This window comes from Capsicum annuum, chromosome 3 (genome assembly GCF_002878395.1).
Source record: "Capsicum annuum cultivar UCD-10X-F1 chromosome 3, UCD10Xv1.1, whole genome shotgun sequence".
In the NCBI taxonomy this organism is placed as follows: domain Eukaryota; kingdom Viridiplantae; phylum Streptophyta; class Magnoliopsida; order Solanales; family Solanaceae; genus Capsicum; species Capsicum annuum.
In genome coordinates, this window is record NC_061113.1 from 140535527 (window position 1) to 140554060 (window position 18534).

Consider the following 18534-nt stretch of genomic DNA (forward strand, 5'->3'; position numbering starts at 1 on the left):
TCAGCATCCCTCGTATTTTAAATGGCTTCATGAGATATCACCCCCAAGAAGTCCATCGATATTGAGTTCAGGACCCGAGACATTAAATTTTTAGGGCATTACAAAATATAATCTATTACAAAGGCTCCGAGAATACGAAGAAAATAGAGATTTCCTCATGAAATTGTTCAAATAAGCCAAAGAGTAGAGGGATCACTTGAAAGTATTATTGCAAGATACCCAAATAGAGAGAGATGAACTAAAATAAAAATTTGTTTTGGACGAAGAAAAGGAGAATGACATAAAAAATATGTTATGTGGTACAATGCAAGGATTTGTTGTTTGGAAAGGAGTAATAGTAGTGGGATTGAATAAATAAAAATATTTTTATTTTACTAGAATATTAATATTGCTATTCATAGTCGATCAAACAACACATCAACTTAAAATTCACAAGCATGGTAATAATAAAATGTGCTAGAAATATACGAAAGACTAATAATGCATTCTATAATGTTAACCATACACTGTATCATCTATGACAACAAAATGCATATTCAAATTTCTTGCAACAACACAACTTGATAAAAACACATTCACTACAGAATCCTAAGAACTTTCATACAATAAAAAAGTTATTTGTGATATCATCCAATGACCATTCAACTCTTTTGTTGCCCAAATAAAAAAAGATGTCTTAAACTTTCACCACATTAGCATTCAAATGTCTTTTTTCAAATCAACACAAATATTATCGTTGATGAAATTGACGATATCCATCACCACATCATGGACATTTTTTTCTTCTTCCTTCTTTTTCTCTTCTTGTTTCTCCTCCTTCTTCTCATGTTCTTTCTCTTCTTTGTCTACTTCTTCTTTTTCTTCCTTATGTTCTTTATCTTTTTTCTTAGGTTATTCTTTGTCTACTTATTCTTTCTTCTCTTTTTCTTTATTTTTACCAGCTTCTTCTTCTTCTTCTTCTTCTTCTTCTTCTTCTTCTTCTTCTTCTTCATCTACTGCTTTCTCAGCTTCTTGTTCTTCACCTTCTACTTCTTTCTCAACTTCTTCTTCTTTTGATCTACTATTTATTTTTTTTCTTTTTCTTCTTCAAATTATCTTCTTCCATTTCTTCTTTTTTTTTCTTCTTTCTCTCCTATTTCTTTTTCTTCATCCTTCTTTTTTTCTTCTTTTTCCTCTCTGCCATAATAGTGTCCAACTCATTAATTTTATTTCCTTTTTCTTCCTCCTCATTTCTCTCCACTTCGTCAAGGTCCACATGCACTATATCATATTACAAAATGTTAATAAAATTTACAACTAAAAATTAATTAACTACATCAATTATTAAATTAAGTTACCCCGTTCATGCTGTTGCTCATCCTTTTATTTTTTTCGTTAGTCTTTTTTCCTTGATATAGGCAGCAATAGCCACCACAGCTTCCTCAAGCATAGCAACACGATTATACAGATCCCATCCATCAACATAGGTTTCCACTATAACTTTTGAGGTACCTGGACAAGCATCATCACCAACGCGTGCTCCAATAGAGTTACCACCCAAATCCCCATCATCATCCCTATCCCCGTGTGAATTAAGTAGTCACCCTTTGTAAATCTTTGTTAACCCATCAAGGAGGTTATTATTCACTTCATCCTTATATGGCTTAAACGTAACCATGTAATCTGTCTTCATCTCACAGATAATAGGGATGATGTAGGGTACACGTTCTAAAAAAAATAATTTAATAATAACATAACATTCAATATTATAGTAGTATTATTGCATAATAAAAAATAAATTCATACCTCAGTAATTTTTCATTTATAATTAGATGGGTCACCTTTGATTATCTTATCACTTTTTGTAGAGTGCCATCTAGGATCCAGGGAATGGGAAAAGGCTCATTTATTGATTTTCAGGCAAATTTTTCAAGATGAGGAAAGGCCTCGTAGATCCAAATCTATAATTAAAACAATAATGAAAAAATGGATAATAGTCCATCACTGAGTATAAATAAAATAAGAATGTATGATAAACTCACTAAAGGGTTGACGATAGATACCATGAATGCTAAGAAAATCCAAATAGATCATAGGATGCCTTCTGCTTCGCATCAAATACTTTTATCATGACTCGACCCCAGGCCTAGCCTGACGGGTATCTCAAGCCCACCATCGGCTGGACACCATCCCCATAGCCTGTCTAATCCAAGCATAATCCAAATAATAAACAAGCAGAAGACAACCAAACAATAACTATAAAACAGTTAATGTAACCCAAGAATTAGTTTAAGAGTCAACAACACCATCCAACCCACACATGTCCACAAGCCTCTAAACCAATTTGAATATCAACTAGGTCGAGACTTGCCCCCGACCATGAAAGTAACAAAGACAATAATAATGTTAATGTAAACTCTTTAATTCTAAACTATGGAGAGAAACCTATGGAAAGACCAAGCTTTCCAAAAAAATGAAAGCTCACCACTCCACTGCAAACCCGAGAGATGACTACACCACCTAAGACTACATAAACCAAAAGAAGACACCCCTAGAACCCTACATCATAAAAGGGTGTAGTATTTAAGGATGGTTAGCGGGGTAAAAGCTAGCATGTAACTCAGGAAAGGAATAAAATAATGCCATTTTAAAATTAAATCCAAACTTAGCGTACATATTCACATACATGCATACACACACACACATATATGTAATATTGGTATGGGTAACAATGTTTTTCATGAGATTTTAAAAATTATTAACCTAGATCGTGTAGCTCTGACCATCCTAAGGGCACCCATGGGCTATATGCATTCAGTTCCCTTTGCTGAAAGTGTCCTAGTGTATGTTAGTCTCACGAACTAGGAAAATTTGAGAAAGGGCCAAAGCCACTGAGGCTCCAATAGTTCCAAAATGTATATGTATAAAGTGTGAGTACGGAATCCAACGCCCCTACACAGGCATACGTGGTTTCCAATAAAAGACCCCCCCGAGATCTCTACCTTCAATGGCGAGCTAACAACCCTCATTAAGCCTAATTAAAACCATTTACACACATTTCCATCTGTTTATCCAGGAATCATTTATTAAGGCATTCACCATTGGTATCATCATACCAAGAATCTTGCAAGCTTATAGAATATAGCCATGTTTCAAAGCTAATTGCATAAGGTGGGTTGAGGTTATTACCCAATTCCAATACAAAAATCAATAAGTTTTGGGGTCATCCATGACCCAAATTCCATTTACCCTACCTATGCACCCAATGGGTTCCCAAATCCATTAATAAAGCGTAAATAAATGCATGTAAACCATGGAAATACCATTTAAACAATAACCATCCAAAACCCTCAATCCAAATTCCATAACTAAACATTAAAACCACATGAATATCAAAACATTGCATACCATGAAAAAATAAAATTTTAGGGAAGAGATACATGCCTAAAAACACCAAGAATTTGGAGAAGAAACCACACTTTGAGCCCTAGATGACCAACCCTTAGAAACCCTAGTTTTGTTCTTGACTTGAGAATTTGAGAGAGAAAAGAGTGTTTATGTTATGTTTTATAGGTGGAAACAGGGCTAAGAGAATGTTTTATGTCATGGAATTATAGTGAGGCTAGAGGAAAAGATCACCATGCCCTTAATGAAATCTTGCACGAATTGTGACTCCAGTTGCTATGGGTCATGTAATAACTCGTGATCATAAGTGATGAGTCATCACCAAGAGTCATAGACTGGGCAGAAACTCAAGGCCTTCTTAATGTTTTGGTCACGAGTCCCACCCTATGACTCGTAACCTCACCCTATGACTCACAAAGTCTAGTCATTACCAAGACAACAACCCTGGGCCATCTCACTAATAAGGTCACGAGTCCCTCACCATGACTCGTGATATTACCTTATGACTCATATGGTCCCAGTCAAGACCATGATAGAAACTTAGGGAAACCTTACTGGTTAGACCACGATTAGCTCTATACGACTTGTGATATGTCTTCACGACTTCTCATATGAATCATAACCTAAGTAGTAAGCTCAATCACTAAGAAAAATTTAGAGTCCAAAATCTGGGGTATTATATTAGCCCCGAAGATCATTCATCTCCAAATGAGGAGGTAAGACACTCTTTCACATGAATACAACACAGAAAGCAACAACAAAACCGTGAATAACACCCGAAAAGTGATTAAAATAAGAGAAACACATACCTTACATACTATCATCCAACTCGGAGTTAAAAAATGGGTACTTGGAATTCATATCCTCTTTATCTTCTCAAGTAGCTTCTTCCACCTTTTGATTCCTCCAAAGAACCTTTACTAAATCCACATCCTTAGCCCTCAATTAGCTAACTTGCCTATCCAAAATCTCAACCAGGGCTTCCTCATAAGATAAGGAATCCAAGATACCAATATTTTCAATAGGCAAAATCAGAGAAGGATCACCTACACACTTCTTCAATATCGACACATGAAATACGAGATGAATGGAATCCAAACTCGCAGGCAAATCCAACTCATAGGTAACCTTCCCCACTCTCCTCAAAATTAAATATAGACTAATATAACAAGGACTAAGATTCCCCTTCTTCCCAAATTACATCACTCTATTCATAGGAGAAACTTTTAAAACTACTCAATCACCTACATCAAACTCCAACTCCCTCTGCCTCACATACACATAAGACTTTTGGTGATTTTGAGTAGTCTTAAGTTTTTCGCTAATCACCTTCACCTTCTCCATGTCTTGGTGAACCAAGTTAGGACCAAAAAACCTAGTCTCACTAACCTTAAACCACCCAATAGGGGACCTACGCCTCTTACCATAAAGATCCTTAAATGGAGCCATCCCAATTCTAGAGTTAAAATTATTATTGTGCACGAACTTGTTAGGGTAAGTGATCAACCCAAATCCTTTAAAATCAATCACACAGACCCTTAGCATATCCTCCAAAGTCCGAATAGTCTATTCCTCTTGTCTATCTATTTGAGGGAGAAAAACGATGCTAAGGTTCACCTTAGTTCCCAAACCTTTCTAAAATGAATGCAAAAGTGAGAACAAAATTGCCTACCTTGATTTGAAATGATACACATTGATACCCCATGCAATATAAATATCTCCTCACTGAGTAACTTAGCATAATTCTCTCCATCATAGATAGTCCTCACAGGCAAGAAATGAGCAGACTTAGTTAGCCTATCCACAATGACCCAAATCAAATTATACCGATTACGAGACCACAGAAGACCCATAACAAAATCTATATTGATAGTATCCCACTTTCATATGGGTAACTCAATCTCTTGAGACATTCCATTGGGCCTCAAGTGCTCAACCTTCACTTGATGACAAACCATATACTTATCTACGAAGATCACCATATTTTGTTGCGCCCAAGCACACACACAAGTGTACCTGGTACACCAAATAGTAAAATGGCCTTTACAAGCAAAGTATCTATTCCTCAGAGACTTGTGTTAACAACTACGCAAGACTAGTCCAACTAAGGTTAACTCAGTGCTAATTTAACCACAAGATTTTGTAGTTTATAAATAACTGTAAACTAAATAATGTGTTAAATCAAAGGTTTGAACAATCAATAGGAAAAGTACGGGTCTAAGGCACTACGAATAATAATACTACGCTATATAAACTTATTGGTTAGGTTAATTATCTTGGTTGTTGGTTCACGGGGCCTATGCTAGGACTATGTCCTTCTGAACCTCTAATCACTTATCTAACTTAGCCCCGCTACTACATCATTGAGCAGGGATACGAGAACTAAGTTAAATGCATTCATATTTCATCCCATAATTTAACGAAATAGGGAACTTAGTTATATTCCTATCCTAGATGTAAATTATAACTTTATTCATTTTGAAGATTATCATCCTATTCTATCTATCCCATATTCTATCTTCTTATTCCTCTCTACAAGTTTGCAAGATGATTATGTATGTATTCTAAGGGTCATGAAGCCTTAAAATAGTAATAAGAAGGATAAGTATACAAGCAAATATTATAATCAAACAAACCAAATCAATTCATAACCATAGTACGCATGTTCATGGCCTTAACAATAGAAAAAAGGTGTTTAGCCGATCATGAACGTAACTATAATCAAAATGAATAAATACATATTAAAATACATAAACAAACCAAAAATGGATTAAAAAAAACTAATTTAAGTTTTATCAAGCCTTCCTTTAAGTCCCAAGACGTCCAAGGTGTGCAATATAACAATAAAGTGTCCTATTTATAGTAGGACCAAAGTTGCCGATTTTGACTTAGGGTCGTGCCACATCCTTATCGCAGTGTCTAGGGCCTTGAACAGTCTAATCGAGGTGATATGCTGTATTTAGTTATTTATGATGTTTTTAAAACCGTGTAACATCCCTAACTCCTTACCTAAGGTCCGTGGCACACCAATGACTCCAAAACGTCCATTTTTGGTCAAGTTTTATCCCAAGTGTTTGTCCATCCATTCCAAGCTTTGTGGTGATGTTTATAATTGATTTAAAGCATGTGTATCATCCATATATCATCATTATAAACCGACCAAGCATCCTATAGGATCAAACACCATGAATTAGAGCTCAAAATAACATATAATCCAAGAGGATGAACTAGTAACTTAAGCTAAGAGTACTACTTTTGTCCTTTTGATCTTTCACTTAGTGTTTTGTCTTTTGGCATGTTTCAATTGAAATGTATACACTATAAGAAAGTCATTACAAACATAATTACACACTTATACCCTTAGTATCTCAATACTCACACTAGAATCCATCAAGATGAACTAGAACAACACATAACTTAAGCTAGTAACACTAGTTTTCGTCTAAAGTCTAAGCGACAAAATTGATTTCAAACTTGTTTGAAACACACCTTAAACATTATAAAAAGTATTTTAATTCTTATATACTCAATTATATCAATATTTACTCATTAAGCACACATGAAGTCCCCAAAACAATGCTTGTGCCCAAGTGCACACACAAGTGTACATGGTCCACCAAGTAGTAAAATGGACTTTACAAGCCAAGTATCGATCCCTTAAGACTTATGTTAACAACTATTAAAGATTTGTTCACTAATAGGATTAATGAATTGCTATGTAACCAAAAGAGTTTTAAAGTTGTAATATAAAGTAACTAAAATAATGTGGTTAATTAAAATTCTTTGAAAATCAATGGAGAAAAGCCCAGGGTTAAAGCACTGCGAACACTCATACTAAGTTACTGAACTTCATTCGTTAGGTTGTTTATCTTTTTTTTGGTTCACAGGGTTCATACGATGACTATGGCTTTTCAAACTTCTAGTCTATTATCTAACTCAGCCCCATAACTACATCGTCTAGTGAGGATGCAAGAACTAAGTCAAATACATTTATATTTCATCCTTTAATTGAACCAAAAAGGAAACGTAAGTATATTCCTATCATAAGTGCAAATCATAACATCATTCTATGATGATTATGATTCTATTCCATTCATCCCACATTCTACTTTATCATTTATCATTTCGGGTTCACAATAGAGTTATAGCATGTATTCTAAGGTTCGTGACTCCTTCAAATAGTGATAAAAAGAATAAATAAACGACCAAATATGATAAAACAACCAGAAAAAATCAATTTACAACCATAATACTCCTGTTCTCAACCGTAACCCTAAAATGGGGTGTTTAGCCGAGTATAGACATTACAAGAATTGTAGGAGTGTAATCCATGTTAAAATAGATTTAAAAAAAAAACTAAATTAAAGTGATAAAAACCCTAATAAGAGGGTTCTCCAGTCTCCCTTCAAGTCCCAAGATCATACAAGGTGTGTAACATAAAAACAAAGTGTCTTATTTATAATGGGAGCCCAATTGCCAATTTCAACTAAAGGGCGTACCACACCAATATCGCACTATGTAGGCACCGTAGCATACCAAAAATGTGAAGGAAAATTGGAATTGGCCATCTAAAAAGTTTCCAAGGGAGTTCCACAGCGTTATTATGACACCTAGGCAGTATGGCACGCCAAGCAGTCCAAAATGTCCCACTTTGATCATTCATTGTCCAATGCTTTTGTCCTTTAAGTCCACGCTTTGTGGTGTTTTTTCCACTTGATTTCCAAAATTTTAGCACCCATTTAGCATATAATCAACTTAAAATCATCCAAAAACATCAAACATCACATATTAGAGCAAACAACCACCTACAATTTAAGAACACAAACTAGTAAAGACCATAGCTCAAGCCAAGAGTACTAACGTTCGTCCCTTAATTCTTAGCTTGAGGTTTTGACTCTAATTTCACTATGAACACACTATTTACATTTCATTTACATTGGATAAAAAACTATATGCTTATTTATACAAAGAATTACTCATTAAGAACAAGAGAAATGCTCAGAACAAGACTAATTTTGTCCCGATAACAAAACAGAGGTGCATAAATCCACCTCAAATCATCACCCCACACTTAAAACCTTATTCATCCTTGAAAAATTCCTTACTCTAAGCATAATAATTAGGGAGGACTCCACACTTATACAACAAGTAAGACATTTAAGCTAGCACTACAATGACTATACAAAATGCAAGTTTTACACTAAGGATGTTATACATAAGTGAAAGATCAAGAATACTATTCCAAAATATCCTAATCTCAAGAATTGACTCACTACGTTAGAAAACTTATGCATATTACTCAGTCAAAGAGATCATACAAATCACCTAACAATGATCAAACATGTGCCTTCACAACAAGAGAGTTATCCATAATCACTCACATGTATGCAATTTGTCACAGAATAGGTATATGAATCAAATTACACTTACTCTAAAAAGGAAATTACAAGTTACACATGATGAACCGTAGGCTTTACCTTAGTGTAGCACTCCACTAATATTAGAATGTTAAGGCTCAATATCAAATAGGCCTTTATGGGTTATAATGTAAGCTAAGGGATGGGTAGGAACTTTTTGGCTAAGAATAGTGACTATGTCCCTAAGAGCTTTAATACATCACATGAATATTAAGATCTCTCTAATAGAAACCAATTTCCACTCTATTCATCTACACACTTGTCTTATATTTTCCCATCCTATTAAGCTGATTCACATACAAGGTAGTGGCAGTATTATCTATGCATACATTATTCAATTTGGAGCAATCTTCATTCTCTTGGTTACACAACTACCAACCACGACATATATCAGTTTTCAACACCACTAGCTATTTCTTAGGGGCTTCACTTTCATATTTTCCTTACTTGTATTTCAACTCCTTAACTTGATTAATTTTTAACTAATGCGCTTAGGATCTTTTAGATAAAATTAAGGTCAAACAAAGAAGGGAACAAGCTACATACAGGGCTACTAACAAATTCGGTTAAAGGATCAACGGGGATTATTAGGATTATGTACCAAGGTAGATAAAATAAGGTATGAAATACAGCTTTCAACGAAATGCCTATATCATCTCCTAAACGCACACTCTTTATTCCACTTCGCACGCACTTCAAGAAAGTTCTAGACATCACATACAACAAGGAATACACAAACAAACCTCACACACACATGGCATATGCTAAAGTCAAGTAGGATCATTATACACTCTTAACCACATAATCATATAAATTAAATATTAAGAAACAATGTCTAAGAGTCAAAAATTAGATCCTAGGAGTGTTAAAGTAGTACTTCACACAATCAACATGCTCTATAATCAAATCAATTTGCATTATGTAATCACACATAGAACCAAAAAAAGCATCTTACTTATCTATACATAATTTTTTCTCAAATTTACCCCTAAAATAAAAAGGATACTAAGTTCAAGGGGCGCCTCCCGGTGGAAAATAACCCAAAAGAACAACCACGAGGTGGGTGAAGTGGGCACTTGCTAAACTAACCCAACAAACTACAAATTAAAATGAAAAATCTTTATGCAATTTTTCAAAAAATATTTAAATTTTAACCCCAAAACTAGAGAAACAACTGAGACTTAAGATCCTACAACATCACTTCACACAAAACCATGGGAATTTCCCCACCCCATACATAAACTTACTTTTCCCCTAAAGTAAACTTGAAAGTAGAGATATAAATACTCTCCAAGGCCTCTAGGCCTAGATAGTCACATCTCTTTTATTGGTGAGGTTGGGTGGACCCCGCACATAGTTTTCGCCATGCTACTTCACTTAGGTTTTTAATACTCAGACTTTCCATCAACCTGTGACTCAACAAACACAAAAACTACGTAAAGTAAAAACAAAATACTAAAAAATAAATCCTACCTTAACTTGGGTTGCCTCCTAAGAAGTGTCTGATTTAGTGTCGCGACACGATCCAATATTATAACTTAACCATTTTTCTTTATCCTCTACCACCTACTTGGAGGCCATCTCTTGTTTGTTTTAAACCTCTTGAGTGTATACTCTCAAGGTCAATAACTTTTCAAATTTTAGCCTTTTCAGGATCATCAATCATTATCAACTCAGGCTGAAGTGGTGGCTCAGGCAACTCAATGAGACTTTCTAAAGAGGTCTTTGGTAGTGCACTTTCTACCACCCTACACTTATCAACTTCCATCACTGGGATCATACATAAATCTATATAGTAAGAAGGTGAATTAAGTGGCTTGTAAACTCTATAAACCACTGCTTCATCATCCAATCTTATTATGAGAGTTCCCACTCTCACATCTATCAACGCTCCTTCAGTGGCTAAAAGTGGACGTCCCAAAATGATCATCACCCTGCTATCTACATCAAAATACATAACAATAAAATTAGCCAGAATTAAAAACTTACCAATCTAAATGGGGAGTGTGAAACTTTTTAGATCCTGAAGCTTTTTCGGCATCTTTTGAGTTAACATAGAGCTACACTCCTCTGTCAGTGCCACGGCCTCAACATCCTGCAACTTAAGTGTAACACTTCAGATTTTTAACGTTTGAAAATTTCTTGACCTTTGGGCTACTGCATAGGTAACGACTCACCTAACGAGTCATGAAGACTCAATATGAGTCGTAGGGCTCAAATCATAGGAAAATAGTTTGGGAATGCCCAAGTTTCTATTAATGTCATGATTGGACTCTTAAGAGTTATAAGGTAAGGTCATAAGTCGTAGGGTGTGACTCGTGACCAAACCAGTGAAGGAAGTCTAAGAGTATTCCTAGACTATGAGTCCAAGATACGACTCGTAGCCAGTCGTGAAGAGAGCCGTAGTGACTGGGCAACGTTTTCCTTCATTTTTAAGTAAGGGAACTTCGATCATTTCCCTCTTCCCCAATTAAAACTCACATCTATAAAACACAATTGGGACTCCATTATCATACCAACACATATCAAATACACCTATTACCTCTCTTAAATTTCTAAGTCAGAACAATTAGGATTTTCTAAGGGATTGGTCATTTAGGGCTCAAAGGGTGATTTCTCTTTAAAATTCTTAGTGTCTTAGGAATGTATCTCTTCCCTAAAGCTTGTTTTGTAAAAAGCATATGTTTAAGATTATTATCCATGTGATTTAATTGTTGATTTAGAAATTGGGTTAAGAGATTTTGGGTACTATTGATTAAATTGACTTTCCCATAGCTTTGTGAATCATTTACATTTTAAATTTATATTTTTTGAACTAATTGGGTGCATGGGCATGGTAAATGGGAATAAGGGGCCGTGGATTTCCCCAAATTAATTTGATAAAATTGTGGGAGTTATAGATTCCCCCAAATAATGGATTTTGGTATTGTAATTGGTAATAACCTCAACCCACCTTATGAAATTGGCTTTAAAACAAGGATATATGCATATTAAAACCAAATTTGAATTATTGGAGTAAATAAAAGGCTAACGAAATACAAATTTCTTTAAAAGGACTTTATGGCTATGATTTAATTTTTAATTGGACCACGGGGGTTGTGGATTCCCCCAAGTTAATGAAAATTGGACCATGGGGGTCGTGGATTCCCCCAAGTTGATGGTCAATGGAAACGACCTAATGATATTAGTTTGCAAGCATAATTGGCATGACGATACCAACGGCAGGTGACTAATGGATGGTCCTTGGATTTATGAATGGGAATTTGTGAATGTTTTAATTAGACTTAAAAGGGGTTGTGATATTAGCTTTGAAGGTGGGGGTCTCGAGGTACCAATACTGGAAACTCGCATTTGTAGGTGTGGGTGTTGGTATTAATGGCCATATGCTTGTGTCACACCTTATATATATTTATCATGGATTGGTGAAGGGTCATGGATTTCCTAGCCTTCCTTGATACCTATGGTTTGAGTGGCTAACTGAACTGGGACCCTTCCGGTGGAGGGGGAGCCGAACCCATTTACCCCGTAGGTGCCTTATATGATGGTTGAAGCTACACAGTCCAGGTTAATGTTTTAACTCTCTTGCTAAATCTTATTCCCTATCTTGGTATATTATATATGTATATGATTATGTGCATACCAGGTTAATGTATATGAACATGGGAATATGTTAAATATGAGGAAACAACTTGATTACATGGCTAAATTCATAATTTGATATTGCAACATGAATTTCACTTGAACATGACATGGGAAATTGTAGTTTAAAACATGAATTAACCTAACTTTTCATGGGATCATATGTGGATATGAAATTGAGTTTAGTTACCAAAGAAAGATATGAATTTAACCCATCTTGAACATATAAAACTCCACAATAAAGCAATCAAAGAGAAGGTTTTTGGGCTCAATAGGTGAAAGGGACCTATTGATGTACACCCCACATACCTCAATTTTTAGGTTCTTGAAGATTGCTTAGACTTGGGAGCTTGAAATCTTGAATTCTTGAAGAAAGATCTTGGGTTTTGTTCTTGGTTAGGAGAAAGGTTTTCTTAAGATTAATTTTGAGAGGAAGTGGCAAATAATTCTCTTATAGATGCCCTAAATCATGTTATGGTCGAATTGGGATGAAGGTAAAAGACTTCTTGCCCCTTTATTTCACTAATCAAAGAGCTAGATAGGAGACAGAGACACGTCATGTTCCTTTCTCTGAGAGAGAAAGCAACGCGCCATGTCACTTACTCCCAGGGAGAAAGCAATGCACCACGGACCCTATACCCATAGGAGAGACCAGCGCGCCGCGGGCTTATAACATGGCTCACTATTTCAATTATCCAAACACGTCCCAAACCTAATCAAGAAATCCCAAAACTCTCCCGAGACATGCTATTAACCTCCCTAAACATGAATTAACTCAAAAACCAATGTCTTGGGGTCAGAAAGACCAAAATAAAAATTCATAAAAGTTAGGGGTCTTGAAAATAACAGTCCTTGACACTTCATGAAAATTTCAAGCCTTGGACCCCTTAGGTATGCAACTACAACTGAACCGAGCTTAGAATCTTATGGGGTATTACAACATCTCCCCCTTAGGAATATTCATCCTCAAATGAGACAGGTTAGACTGAGAATACTAAGGAAGCTGAGACAAAATATTAAACATACATGACTTGGAAAATGATTACACAACTGAGTCTGAAGCATGACACATGAACTGAACTGATTTTGTGGATGTATGCAATGACATAAGATTGGTTACATAGCTGAAACAGAGAATGGAAAAGAGTCAATCTAAGAAAAATCATTACCTCAAGCTGAATCTGAGTTTGCAGAGAAAAGATGACGGTACTTGGCGCGCATATCTTCTTCTGGTTCCCAAGTAGCTCCCGTAATAGATTGATTTAGCCAAAGAACTTTAACTGAGGGAACTTCTTTATTCCTTAGCCTACGAACCTGACGATCAAGGATCCAACTGGGACTTCTTCATAGGAAAGGCTATCCTTAACTTCCAAACTTTCTAAAGGAACAACAGAAACAGAATCACCAATGCATTTCTTTAACAAGGAAACATGAATCATTGGATGCATTGATGCCAAATCTGTAAGCAACTCAAGCTCATAAGCTACCTTCCCAAAATGGTTCAAGATTCTATATGGGAAAATATAGCGGAGAATAAGTTTCCCCTTCTTTCCAAATCTCTTTACTCTCTTCATAGGTGAAATCTTCAAATAGACCAAATTACCAACCTCAAACTCAAGATCCCTTTTTCTCATGTCTTGATAAGATTTTTGATGGCTTTAGGCTGTCTTTAGTCTTTCTCGAATTAAATGAACTTTCACCATTGCCTAAAACACTAAATCTGGCCTTATTAAAGTAGCCTCACCTGCCTTAAACCAACCAATAGGAGATCTATATCTTCTTTCATAGAGAGGTTTAAATGGGGCTATCTGAATACTAGAGTAATAACTATTGTTGTACAAAAACTGAATCAAAAGTAAATGGTCATCCCAACTACCTTTAAAGTCAATAACACAGACTCTCAATATGTCTTCTAAAGTTTGAATGATCCATTATGCCTGACCATCCATCTGAGGATGAAAAGTTGTACTGAGATGAACTTGGGTACCAAGACCCTTCTGGAAAGCCTTCCAAAAAAGAGAGGTAATCTGAGTACCTCTATCTAAAATGATAGACAACAAAATCTCGTGCAACTTAACCAACGCTTTGAGATAGAGTCTGGCCTAATCCTTAGCTGAATACGATGTATGAACTGGCAAAAAATGAGCTGATTTGGTCATTCTATCTACGATGACCCTAATCGAATCATGTTGACGACGCGTACGAGGCAACCTTATCACAAAATCTATGTTCACCACTTCCCACTTCCAAGTAGGGATGCTAAATTCCTACAACATACCACTAAGCCTTTGGTGCTTAACTTAGCCACAAACTCTGTAATGTCTTTATCATACCATTCCACCCATAGATTTCCCCTAAATCACAATACATCTTAGCGGTTCTTGAATGAATATAATACCGTGCACCATGTGTTTCTTCTAAAATTCATTATCTCAAACCATCAGCACATGGAACACATAACCTACCTTGATAACGAAGCACACCATCTCCCCCTTGGGAGAAAACCTCTATCTTCTGGACTCTAACTGCCTCTTTTAACTTAATCAAACTGGGGTCCCTATCTTACTTTTCTTTAATTTCAGTAACCAATGAAGATTTCAAACTATTTTGAACCCATATACTATTTTCAGCTGAATCAACCAACCAAACACCTAATCTAGCAAGTTGATGAATCTCACAGACTAAGTTCTTCTTATATACCTCAATATGAGAAACACTACCCATAGACAATCTACTAAGGGCATTTGACAGTACATTAGCCTTACTCGAATGATACAACACACTCATATTATAATTTTTTAACAACTCAAGCTACCTTTTCTGACAAAGATTCAGATCTTTATACGTGAACAGGTACTAAAAACTCTTATGATCCATGAAGACATCCACATGAACTGGATAAATATAATGCCTCTAATTTTTCAAGGCCAAAACAACAACTGCCAACTCAAGATCATGGGTCAGATAGTCCTTTTTATGGGATTTAAGCTATCTAAAGGCGTAGGATATGACCTTGCCTCTATACATCAAAACACAACCAAGATCAACTCTGGAAGTATCACAATAAACTATAAATCCATTCAAACCATTTGGCAAAGTCAAGACTAAGGTGAAAGTTAATCGAGTCTTTATTCCCTGAAAACTCTTCTCGTAGGAATCTAACCATTGAAATTTGACTTTGTTCTGAGTCAATCAAGACATGGGGGAAGAAATAGAAGAAAACCCATCAACAAACCATCAGTAATAGCCAACCAAACCTAAGAAACTCCTATGGTCTGATCGAGAGATGGGTCTAGGTCAATTTCTCACTGCTTTGATCTTTTAAGGGTCAACTCAAATGCCATCGCTGAAAACTATATGGCAAAGGAAATTTACTAATCTTAGCAAAAATTTTCACTTAATGAACTTAGTGAATATCTAATGATCTCTAAGGGTCTAAAACACAACCCCCATATAATTTGCATGATTATTCTTACTAAGGGAATAGAAAAGGATATCATCACTGAAGACTATGATGAACATGTCCAAGTACTGCTTCAACACACTATTCATCAAGTACATGAAAGATGTAGGGGCGTTTGTTCATAAGAAAGACATAACTAGAATTCAAAGTGATCATATAGAGTTCTAAATGCTGCTTAGGGATGTCATATTCTCTGACTCTAAGCTGATGATAGCCGGATCTGAGGTCTATATTAGAGAAATAACTTACACCCCAAAGTTGGTTGAACAAGTCATTAATTTTGGGGAGTGGATACTTATTCTCGATTGTGACTTTATTCAACTGATGATAGTCGATGCACATTTTGAGAGAACTATCTTTCTTATGTACGAATAGAATTGAAGCGCCCCATGGAGAAATACTAGGCCTGATGATACCCTTATCTAAGAGATCTTTTAACTGTTCCTTTAATTACTTAAGCTTAGTTGGAGCCATTCTGTAGGGTAAAATAAAGATAGGCTAGGTGTCTGGAAGGAGATCAATTCCAAAGTAAATTTCCCTTTTGGGAGGAACTCTGGGAAGACCTTCAGGGATCACATCTAGGAATTCATTTACTACTAGAACGGAATCAGAATCGGAGACTCAGAATTTGCGTCTTTGACTTGAATAATATGGTAAATACACCTTTTGGATATTATCTTTCTTGCTCTAAGATAGGAAACAAACTGATATTTAGGTATTGAAGTAATACCCTTTTATTCAATAATTGGTACATAAGGAAACTAAAACTAAATGACCTATTTCTATAGTCAACTAAGGTATAGCATGAGTGGAGCCAATCAATCCTGAAAATGACATCAAAATCAGTCATCTCTAACTCCAAAAGATTAATTGAAGTGATTTTTTAAAATACTGTGATCGGGCAATTTTTTTATACCCGCATGGCTATAATAGATTTACCCACTAGGGTAGACACTGAGAAAGGTTCTACTAACATTTTGAGACTGAAACTGAAGTTGATGGCTATATAAAGAGTCACAAAATAATGTTAGTCTTTGGGGTCTAATAAAACATAAACATAAAGATGAAAGACCTACAACATACCCGTAACCACATTAAGAGAACTTTCATATTCATGTTGAGTCTGGATAGCATACAATCTATTCTGGCGCTACCTACCAAGTGCACTGGAAGTGTCACCCTACAAAGTTTGGTGACTGGCTGGAGATAAAGAACGATTGGACTGACCTTGCTGACCAGCCCTTGGGCAATCCCTGAACCTGTGGCCTGGCTTGCCACATCTAAAACACACATCATTACCAGCCTTACACTCACCCTGATGATTCCTACTATATTTTTGGCAAAGCAGATTAGTATGACCATTATTCATATAGCCCTAGGACTTAGAGCCTGGTGCCCAATCCTAACTGTCTTGCCTGAACTTAGGTACTGGTACACTAGATGAAGATGGACCTGGGGATGAAAATTTTTGATGGAACTAAGAATGATTACCAATTTCTGACCTTGGATTAGAAAAGTTGAAACTACCTATTCTAGTGCTCTTATTATCTCTCTCTTTCTCCTTATGTTTCTCCTCCCCAATCTATTGAGAATGAACAATGAGTATAGATAGGTCTATCTACTTAATCAACATAGCATTCCTACACTCCTTAACCACACTATCAACATACTCATTCTAAACCTATTATCCATCACCATAGTGGGAGCATACCTCGCCAACTGAGTGAACTTAAGTGAGTACTCCTTCACGCTCATATTAACCTGCTTTAAATTGATGAAATCCTAAACCTTATCTTTCAATAATTCTAAGGAAAATAACTTGTCTAAGAAAGCTGTGGCAAACTCCTTCCACTCTACAGTCCCTGCCTCAACACCTCGGTCCTTTTTTCACTGCTTAACCCAGTTGTAAGCTACACCCTGTAACTGATATGCAGCCAACTATGCACTCTCACTCGAAGTGATGCCCATGATATATGTTACTTTCTATACCATGTCCAAAAACTCCTACGGATCCTCCTCAGAATTGGATCCAAAAAATAGAGGGGGATTCATCCGAGTAAAATCCCATATCCTAACTGCAGCTATAGTTGCCACTAGATTAGCTGGGGCTATTGGTTGTTTTAAGCAGATGCAGAATGGGCTAGGGTGGTGAAAGCAGCCCTAAATTTGGCATAAGAGACATGCTCATTCAGTGGATCTTCCTGAATAGATGGTGGTGCAGGCTGATCCCCATTCCTTCTTCCATTGTTTCTTTTGGGAGGCATTGTCTATAAATAGAAAGAAGGATGAGTCAGAAAGAGGAATTAAATAGATCTCATGCTCTTTTGCATGATATGAACACTGAAAGAAGGGAAACTTTTCTAAAACATCTTGTAGCGTCTTACCCAGAAGTGTGGTGCTCTTCACACCCATGACAAAACTCTACGCAATGCAGCTTTCAGTCACCCTAGGACACTTAAAAACCATGGGCTCTGATACCAAGTTCTGTCACGACCCCAGGCTACCCCCTATTGAGACAACGGTGCTTATGACTACAAATGACCATAAGTTAACCCATGAACTGGTACCTGCTATGAGCACTGAGTAAAATAGTAATACAATATATGTGTGGAAGATAGGCTGATAAGATAC